This window comes from Dasypus novemcinctus, chromosome 1 (genome assembly GCF_030445035.2).
Source record: "Dasypus novemcinctus isolate mDasNov1 chromosome 1, mDasNov1.1.hap2, whole genome shotgun sequence".
Taxonomy (NCBI): Eukaryota; Metazoa; Chordata; class Mammalia; order Cingulata; family Dasypodidae; genus Dasypus; species Dasypus novemcinctus.
In genome coordinates, this window is record NC_080673.1 from 199,939,442 (window position 1) to 199,949,255 (window position 9,814).

Sequence of the window (9,814 nt, forward strand, 5' to 3'; positions counted from 1 at the left end):
AAAACCTCATTCATTCCATAGTCAACCATGGTGGGCCCACAAGCCAGGTAGTGAATAAAGCCCACTTCAGTCCTGGCAAGGCCATGTCTCCCTCCTCTCACCATCGTCAGATTAACCCTATTTAGGGAGAGCAGGAACCTGCTCAGGAAATCAGATACATGTCACTCTTTCAGATCAGTATACAGAGAAAGACCAGCAGGCAGCTGAAGCAGAGGACACTGAGGTATGCAATGCTCTACACATATATGCATGTCTAAAAGTGTCCCTAATAAAAAGCATTTTAAAATGTACCTTGTCATGAAAGACTAGACTCCATTACAAGGGAAGTGGGTTCTACAGTTCATTCCCTTCCTTAGCAGAAAGAGAATAAGAATTAGAGCCAATAGTGGCAGAGCAGCCTATAAACTTCCATTCAAGATAGGCGGATAAACAGGATAGCCTAAAAAGATGACAACCATGCCAGAGATCATGACAAAACTGGCAGCTAATAAATGTTTTCCAAGAATGGCTTCAAGAGTTTACATTTTCTTTAAACTCTATAATGTATACCTGCAGGATCATGTACAGCAAAAATAAATAACTTACAGATCAGTTAAGGTGGTCATTTTGCCAAATCCACGAGCATCTGGCACAAGTCTGATAAATGCCATGGTGCCTAATATAAACTCTTAATTTTACACTTAAGTCCAAGTGTTGCTTTTTGCTTCTTCTTCTTTAATTACAATTCACATTATTAGAATTGTTCAGAAAAGCAGGCCCGGTTTGTTACAGATGGTATGAAGGTAAAACCCTATTTGACCTGCAGGTTCTATCATAGCCCTTCTCAACTCCCCAAAAAATGTATCAGATCAGCCTTAACATCACCAGCACTTGACTGCAGGTGCCAGACAATTGATCAGAGATCAGGAGTCAGCACTTGAGGCAAATTAGGGTCCTCTGGCCGCCCTGACTACCCACCCACCCACCTGAGAAAGAGAGCAGATGAGTTCCCTTTCAGGCCCCCAGATCAATGGCTCCATCTGGCTGGGCATCTCAATATGAGGACAGTTATCCCCTTCCCTGAGGTTCCCAAAGGCCACTCTGGAGAATCAGGAATTTTAGAAGAGCATATTCACAGATTCAGCAGAGATCAGCAAATGAGCAGTGCCCCATGAAAAGACTTAGTCTAGCTCCTTGGAGGTTCTCTGGTCTCCAGAAGACATGTGCCCAGGAATGGTAAGTATACCTCATTTTTACTAGATTTGAACTAGAGAGTGGAGCATCACACACTGGGGACTTCATTTGCATGGCCAGAACCCATAGGAACACATACCATGCATTCAGGATAAGACAAGACAGAGCTTACTTAACGAGGTAATCCACACAGGAAGTCAAGCCCAGTTCACATGGGCTTTGACATCATGGGACATCCCGCATCTCCCTCCTGGCAGTATACCAAGTTATCTTAGTCAAAACACCTCAGTGGCACACACAGTCCTCTCTGTACTAATTGGGGAAGATAGGGATCACACCAAAGGTGTTGATCTGAGACCTTTCTTGGATGCCAAACAGACTGTGCTAGTCATTTCAGGGAAGTTATAATAAATGCAAGGCTCTACCTACAAAGGTAGGTCAATCCCAAGGCCATTAGGTAAGTAATATAAAACTTAGTATATAGTGATTCTGAAGGTTCTGAGAAAAGTGATAATAGCACTTAAAGCATGGGTTTAAGCATCACGGTCAACCACTCAAAGCTCAGGATCAGCCAAGGGGACATTGGACAAGTCACGAAGATATATCTCTGGGCTCTGGAGATGTTGGCACCTTCCTGCAGTGATTTAAGGAACAAAGGAAAATTTCAAGAGATTGTAAAGGATGCTATTGATGAACTCCAAAAAGTATTCTATCCTTAGCCAATTGGATAGTCACCCTCAAAACCTGAGTATGCAATGGCTCTTGAAAATAGCCAATGATTCTGAAGTGTTCTCAATGTAAGAAAGGACCTGGACAATTTGTGTTAGGGACTTCAGGAGGGGAGTTTCCTGATCTAGATATTTATACAGTATTTATAAATTTCTAGGCATTTAATTTTAATCATGAAAGCCCATGGAGTAGGAGTCAGACTTGGCCCAGTGATTAGGGCATCCGTCTACCACATGGGAGGTCCACAGTTCAAACCCTGGGCCTCCTTGACCCGTGTGGAGCTGGCCCATGCGCAGTGCTGATGCGTGCAAGGAGTGCCATGCCACGCAGGGGTGTCCCCGCGTAGGGGAGCCCCACGTGCAAGGAGTGCACCCCGTAAGGAGAGCTGCCAGCGCGAAAGAAAGTACAGCCTGCCTAAGAATGGCACCACCCACACGGAAAGCTGACAACAAGATGACACAACAAAAAGAAACACAGATTCCCGTGCTGCTGACAACAACAGAAGCGGATAAAGACAACGAAGAGAACAGATAACTGGGGTAGGGATGGGGGGGGGGAAGAGGAGAAAAATACATAAATCTTTAAAAAAAAAAAAAAAAAGCCCATGGAGTAGATTGTCATCTTATGAATGTTTCACTCCAAAAGGACTCTAGGATGAAGTCTTCCACATAGAATCACTTTGACAATCAGCTCATTTATTGAGGATTGGCGGTTGAAGAGGAATTGCAGCATGGTGGTCTGTGTTTGTAATGAGTCACCTGAGAAAGGATGTAAGGAGTCAAAGATTTGGCAGTCATATTTTTCGAATTTTCACATATAAGAGGTAAAGTAAAAAAATACTTTAATCCTATATTTCAGGTTAAGTTGCAAAGCCATCAGACAAGTAGAGGAACTTGGCCTTCCAGGATCTCTAGAATGTGGCCATGTCCTCAATCCCAGTTCAGTATCTAACTACTCCCAATATAGATTCAAGTTATGGTAAAATTATCCTTATACTCCCAATAAGCTGTATTCTTACTTACCCCTAACTTCACGATGCTACTTGCTCTGCTAAAACACCCTTCAATCAATCCTATACCATGGTCATATTCTTCACATTTAAAAGAAATGCTACATGGCCAGTCCAGAGATTCGAGTCTCTTGAGTATACACCAACCCCAGCACCAACTGCAGGTTCAGAAAAAGTGACAGAAGAGGCACATGTAGAAAGGGCACATCTGAGTTCAACTGCTTCACACTCAGGAGCACAAATTCTAAATTAGGGTCCACTGGCAAGGCACTGAACTCCAGAGCCATCTGCCATGACCATGGAACCTGTGTGTCTCCCTAGCCCTCAGGAGCACTGGTACCTGTGGTTGTATCTACTTTCGCTGTCTCTGGGATCCTGCTGAGACATGTATAAGCATGACCCTCCGATGACCTCCCAAGTCATTTTGAAGTCTCTTAGCCATATAAACTCATTTGTTTTTACCATTTCCCCCTTTTATTCAAGGTCTTTTTCTAGTTGCATCACCAGGTGGTGATTGGTAGTAATCCCTCAGTGCCAGGAAGGCTCATCCCCTGGAGTCATGTCCCATGCTGGCGGGCCCGGAGCCTCAGCAGAGTTGTAACACCTACTCTCTGGTTTGTTGGACTTACCCAGGTTTGCTAACAGGGAGGTGAAGATGGTCAACCACCGCACCAGGGAACCAAGCATGCCTACAACTGCAAGCAAGAGAATCACATCCATCAGCCATGGGGGATCTAAGCCCCCTCTCAATTTAGAGGTGGAGTGGACATCACCATCACAGGGTCCACAGGATGGAGGAATAAAATATGGATTAGAGTAGACTTACTGGTATTCTACTATAGAACTATTGTGCCTCTAGCAATGGAAGAAACGGTGTCATTGATGTGGAGACAGTGGCCATGGTAGTTGCTGAGGGAAGAGAGGAAAGAAGAGACGTTATGTGGAGGCATTTTCGGGACCTGGAGTTTTCCCAAATGATACTGCAGGAACAGATGCTAAACATTATATATCCTGCCATAACCTACTGAATGGATTGGGGGAAGAGCATAAACTATAAGTAAACTATAATCTATGTGGTGCAGCAGTGCTCCAAAATGTATTCACCAAATGCAATGAATGTGCCATAGTGATGAAAGAGGTTGATGATGTGGGAGGAGTGCCGGGTTTGGGGTGTGGGGTATATAGGAACCTCTTGTATTTTTTAATATAACATTTTTTTTGTGATCTATGTATCTTTTTTAAAAAAAGAATTAAAATTTTAAAAAATAAATGCCACAGACAGATTGGGCAACAGGAACATTTGGTCTGCCAGCAGGGTACAAGGTAGATTGAGATCAATCAACATTCAAGCCAGAAGCCCAGGCACTTGGGTGGTAAGTCCAGATACTAACAGCCTCATCACAATATGAGCCAGACAACCTCCTTCTTCTGTTCTTACTCCTCCCCAAACAGCTCAGAATAAGTAATAACAGTAGGCATCCACACATTCATTACACCCAAGCACATGTTAAGTCTCACTTTTGCTTGAGACTCAGACATTACCTTCACCTCTAATAAAAGGGGACACAACAGGGAACCCAAAACATGAAGAAATCTGAAAGCTGAGGTTCTGGGACTCTTTCAGGAGTACATCCTGGCACCCTAGGTTCCCAGTCCACTTGCCCCATGGAGACAGTTTGTGGTGACAGGAGACCCCTTGGGGCAACCAGACACAGGAAGCCCCCAAGTTCTGTGCAGACAAGAGAAATCTTAAGGCTAAATGTTTAGTACATCCAATATGGAGAGGTAAACAGAGCTTCCTGACTGGGTCAAGCCAGAGTCAGGGGGATGAAGTCCTGTCTGGCCATGTACTAAAAGTTGAGAAAGCATCATTCTTAACACAGGCTCTGCCCTTCTCCAAAAACCTCAGATCACACTCTACCAAAATGTGTGAAAGAGGAAGAAGCTAAAGGAAACCTCATTTCTTTTCCTAAGTCATACATGGTAAATTCACAAGCCAAGTCTGCAAATAAGCACCATTTCAGTACTGGCAAGACCACTTCTCCCTCCCCTCACCACTGCCCAAAGGTTAGCCTATTTTAGGGCAGAAAAACCTAATCCAAAAAAGGACATCTTTGCCATTTCCCAGAATAGTAGGCAAAGGTAAAGAACCACAAGCAGTGATGCTAAGGAAATATTCCATAACCTTGAAACCACCAGGTTCAGCAATAGTAGAAACCCACACAGTGGTAGAAAGAAACCATTCTTCCTGGAAGGATTTCCTAGAGCTAATTACAGTCTCCATGCTGTCAAGGGACATTTCCCCACTGCTGGAGGTTATGAACACTTATTGGGAAGAGCCCAAGGACATATCACTAAATATTTAAAAGATGAACATAAAAGTCACAACTGGATGAACTAAACTTTAATCCAAATGGATAATCCAGTGCTTAAATGAATGGCAGTTTTTCAAACATCATGGTTAACTCCAATTGAGTCACTAGATCTGGTGCAGGGCTTGGGAATGTTTTTAAAACTCCCAGGTGATGCTGAGGCTGTGATTTGGGGACCACACATTGAAAACAACTGTAGGCGGACTGAAATCAAGGATGATCCATGAAAAGATACTGAGGCATCAAGCTTTCAGGAAGCTATTATAGTCTTCAATTTTAAAATTTAAAAGCTCAAGGATAAATGCTCTAATCCTTATTTTTCCCTGCCAAGAGGAGGGTCAGATAACTAGAGAAACTTGACCTTTAAGGACATATTATTTCCAGCTTATATCTCCAGGGCAGAAACTTGCCAAGTTATAGCCATTTTAGGTAAAACTCATGATGAAATTACTCGTATTCCTCCATATTCCAGTTCTTCCATACCACTGATTTCATGATGCTTCATGCTCTGCCTGTAAGAATCATCATTCCTACACCAGAATCTCCTGGCTTAAAAGGGAATGTGTAGCCATAAGGGGCATCAAGTTTTTTAATCACACTGGAGAAAGGATAGGGCAGCTTCTGGGTGCAGGCATAGAATTGTCTTCTAGAACAGGGCAAAATGGGATGACACAAGGAAAAGAATGGAAACAAGTTTGAGAAATGGGACACAGGTGTTATAAAATAAGCCATGGAGACTGCCAGAATGGAAACAAGAGGACATCACATAATCCTAAACAGAGTTAGGCAGAACTCAGAAATTGATCATTAATCATGGCAAGTGAGTGTATGGGATCATCTGTTCTTCTCTCCAGATTAACATAGACCCCTGGAGACCATCTGAACTCTCAGTGATCCTGGCACACCCAGCTCAGGCTCAACATCCTCCCTTTATTAGATGAGGAATATACTAAACAAGGCCCTTGGTGGAGAAGACAACTTCTGGGATCAAGGGAGCAAGGTGTAGGTTGCTGGTCCCTTAGATCTAAAAGAGGAACGTGGGGTGGGGGAGAGAGAAGACAGATAATGCCTTGAGATAGGCACTGAGACTAGGAAGAAAATCATCTATTGGGACCTTAAAGCATAAGTTGAGTACCATTCTGTCATATGGAGCTTATTCTGCAATTTGTTCATTCGTTTTCTGTTTTGTTTTGTTTTTTTTTTTTTTTTTACCTGCTGCAAAAAGCTTTATTGTTTACACCTGGTTCAGGGCTTGTTAGAGGGCTACAAGATGGCAGTTAGAAAGATGCCTCCTGGCTGGAGGGGCCCAGGCAGAAGCCTGGATGCTGGGGGAATAGAGCCCTCCCCTGCAGCTTCTGGGCTTTAGAGGCTCCTAGTTGTGCTTGAGGGTGAGCCTTTCAAAGAGGTACTCACCTCTTTGAGAAAACAAGCCTGCAGAGGTTGGTCAGGTGGTCACATATCTTTTTGATCAGTTTCACCTCCTCATCTAGGAAATGGTTCTCCAGGAAGTCACAGAGATGGGGGTCTGTGTTGGCAGATCCCAGGGCATGCAGATCCAAAAGGGCCTGGTTCAGGGACATCTCCAGGACCAGGGCAGCTTCCATGGCATCCAGGGTATTACCCCACTCATCTCTGTTTGTTTGTTTGTTTTTTGAAAAGCATGTTAGTATTTAATGAACCTCCCTCCATAAGGCTTCAAGCCACCAGGACACAGGCTCCCCACACCCCCTTAATCTTCTCCTCAGCTCTTCTGCTGCAGAATTTGGCCTTCACGATGACAGGCTGTTTTGGAAACTTTGCCTTCCCCAGAACTTTGTAGTAACCTGATCGCACCACATCAATGATGGGAGCAGCTCCAGTCTTGTTTTTGGCAGCATTTACCCATGTCTGCTCACTGACCAAGGTCCACAGTTTATCAAGGTTCACAGTTGGACAGAAGCTCTGATTCCTCTTCAAGTGATAATGTCTCATACCACCCTTCCCGAAATAACCTGGGTGATATTTGTCGGAGCTGATCCTGTGGTGAGGCATACCACCAGCATTACCCTGGCCTCCTGGATGCTTCCGGTGTTTGCCAATACAGCCGTGGCCATGGCTCACATGGCCCAGAGTTTCGGGGTCTTTCTCAATCTGGATGGCATGTCAGCAACCGAGACGGCCCCACTCATCTTTGGAAGGCTTCCGCATGTCCTGGAAGAGGGCGCAGCCGCAGCACCCGTTTTGCATCTTCAAGAGATGCTCGGCGCCCTCGCCCTTCTCTTTCGCCAACTCGCTGAAGAAGTGGTCCACGCCCTTCAGGGCCACATTGTCGCGGTCAAAATAGTAGCCCAGAGAGAGGTAGGTGTAGGAGGCCTGCAGCTGCAGGTTGACTAGGTGGTTCACAGAGGCCTATACTTTGGCAGAATAATGCTGACGAATCTGGGAGTTCATGGTCGGTTGACAATGAGGAGGTAACCACAAAAAAGCGGTGTTACCTGGTCCTGGCAGCGGGGGATGGCCGAGAAGTTGGTCCTGGAGGTTGCAACTGGAGAAGCAGTTGCAAGGTGGTCTATGCGGAGAAGGTGTGGGGAAGAGTCCCCAAGTCTGTTCCATTCACACACTGTTGAAGCAAGAGACAGATCTGCGAGACCCCCGGGCACACTGTCTCGTTTTTTGTTTTTAAGATTTTATTTATTTATGCCCCCTTCTTGTTTGCAGTTGCTGTCTGTTTTCAGTGTCCATTTGCTGTAAGCTCTCTGCGTCTGCTCATCTTCTCTTTAGGAGGCACCTGGAACTGAAGCCAGAACCTCCTTTCTGGAAGAAAGGGTGTTCAATCACCTGAGCCACCTTAGCTCCCTCACCCATTCATCTTTTGATGAACATCTGAGATGTTTCTAGGTTGAACTCTTATGAATTAAGCTGCTATGAATGTTCACATACAAGTCTTTGTGTAGACATATGTTTTCATTTCTCCAAGGTAACTATCTAGGAATAGAATTGCTGCTTCATATGGTAAATGCATATTTAATAAGAAACTGCCAAACTGTTCTTTAAAATGATCCTACTATTTACTAACAATGTATGAGAATTCGGCTTGCTCCGAGTCCTTACCATTGCAGTGAGAGTGTAGTGGGATGTTTATATTTAAATGTTAATGAATATAAGTGAATCAATATAGTTCATAATTGATAATTCTATCAATATAAGGTCTGACATGCAAATAAAACCCCTTGCTGACATCTGTAAGAGATACCTAATACCTAGAGCAGATAACATAGCATTCAAACTAGAAAGGGTATGGGATCATTAACAAATATTATTATGACAAGATGAAAATTGAGGGGACATGAATGTAGCCAAGAGCCAGTGCATTCAAAGGAAGACAAAGCTTAGTAAGTGACCAGAAAACCAGCAAGTACAGGCTTCAGGTCAGAATCCAGTAGAGTTTAAGCCCACACCTTCAATACAGCCCCACACAGTGGGGACAATGTCAAACCAAAATGTCATCCAACAATTTCAGTGCAATAGTATAACATACATCCAGTGAAGTTTCTTATCTACTCTCCAGACATGACATTTAAAGTTCCCTGATAATTCCTTGATAGCTTGCTCAGCACTCATGGGAGCCAGCACCAGCATGGACTCTGGCATCACAGCAGTATGACCTGACATGACTGCAGTGACATCAGGGAACCGAATTTTCTGACAAAACACCTGGTAGGGAAGCCTTACTGGCAATCTGTGGGCAAGACCAAACAAGGAGTAGAAATCAAAAGGAATCAGAAAAGACTAAATCTACCTCCTGTGCTAGGACACAACTTGCCTACTCTCCTTACAAGGTACCTAATGTTTATGGAAGAATAGCATGAAAATTCTAAGGGCAGAAGAGAGCTACAAGAAATTGAACCTATAAAATCCCCTCCAAGACAAAAATTCCCTTTTGGGCAAGTGTGCCTCCCTTCTATTGTCCTCAGCAGCATCCTCAAACACAGCCCAGCCTAGGAGGCCTCCCCAATAAATAACACATCTGAACTATACCACAAGACCACCACCAATGACACTATAGGACAAAGTCTGGCATGCAGACATATCGAAGTGTTCACATCTGTCACTGATTCCAATATTTCGTCTCTGCATTGATTCCATAGAAAGAATTAGGCAGGGATTAAGTATTATCCAGATGAGCATGGCTTTTTTTTTTCTCTCTCCACCTCCCCCACCCCCGCTCCCAGTTGTCTGCTCTCTGTGTCCACTCGCTGTGTGTTCTTCTGTGACTGCTTCCTTATCAGCGGCACCGGGAATCTGCGTTTCCTTTAAATCAGATCCGATTTAAGAATAGCATAGGTCAAGGAAGGCAAACAGAATTAAGGCCTGGAAAAGACTAATCACTGGAGATTATGCAATAGAAATCTACATGGGTACATAAAGTCACTGAAAGGACACTAGTGCCAAGACTGCCTAATAATAATGAAGACCCCATAGAGGAGGATGAAGTTCCCAGTCCTAAATCTAAGGTCATCAAGGCAATTCACACAAGTGACAGTCATCCACT

The 9,814-nt window shown here is 44.1% G+C and overlaps 1 pseudogene; it reads right to left on the reverse strand.

Moving 5' to 3' along the window:
- Nucleotides 1-6,655: 6,655 nt before the first annotated feature.
- Nucleotides 6,656-7,713, reverse strand: LOC101420093 (ferritin light chain-like; annotated as a pseudogene).
- Between the last annotated feature and the right edge of the window lie 2,101 nt (nucleotides 7,714-9,814).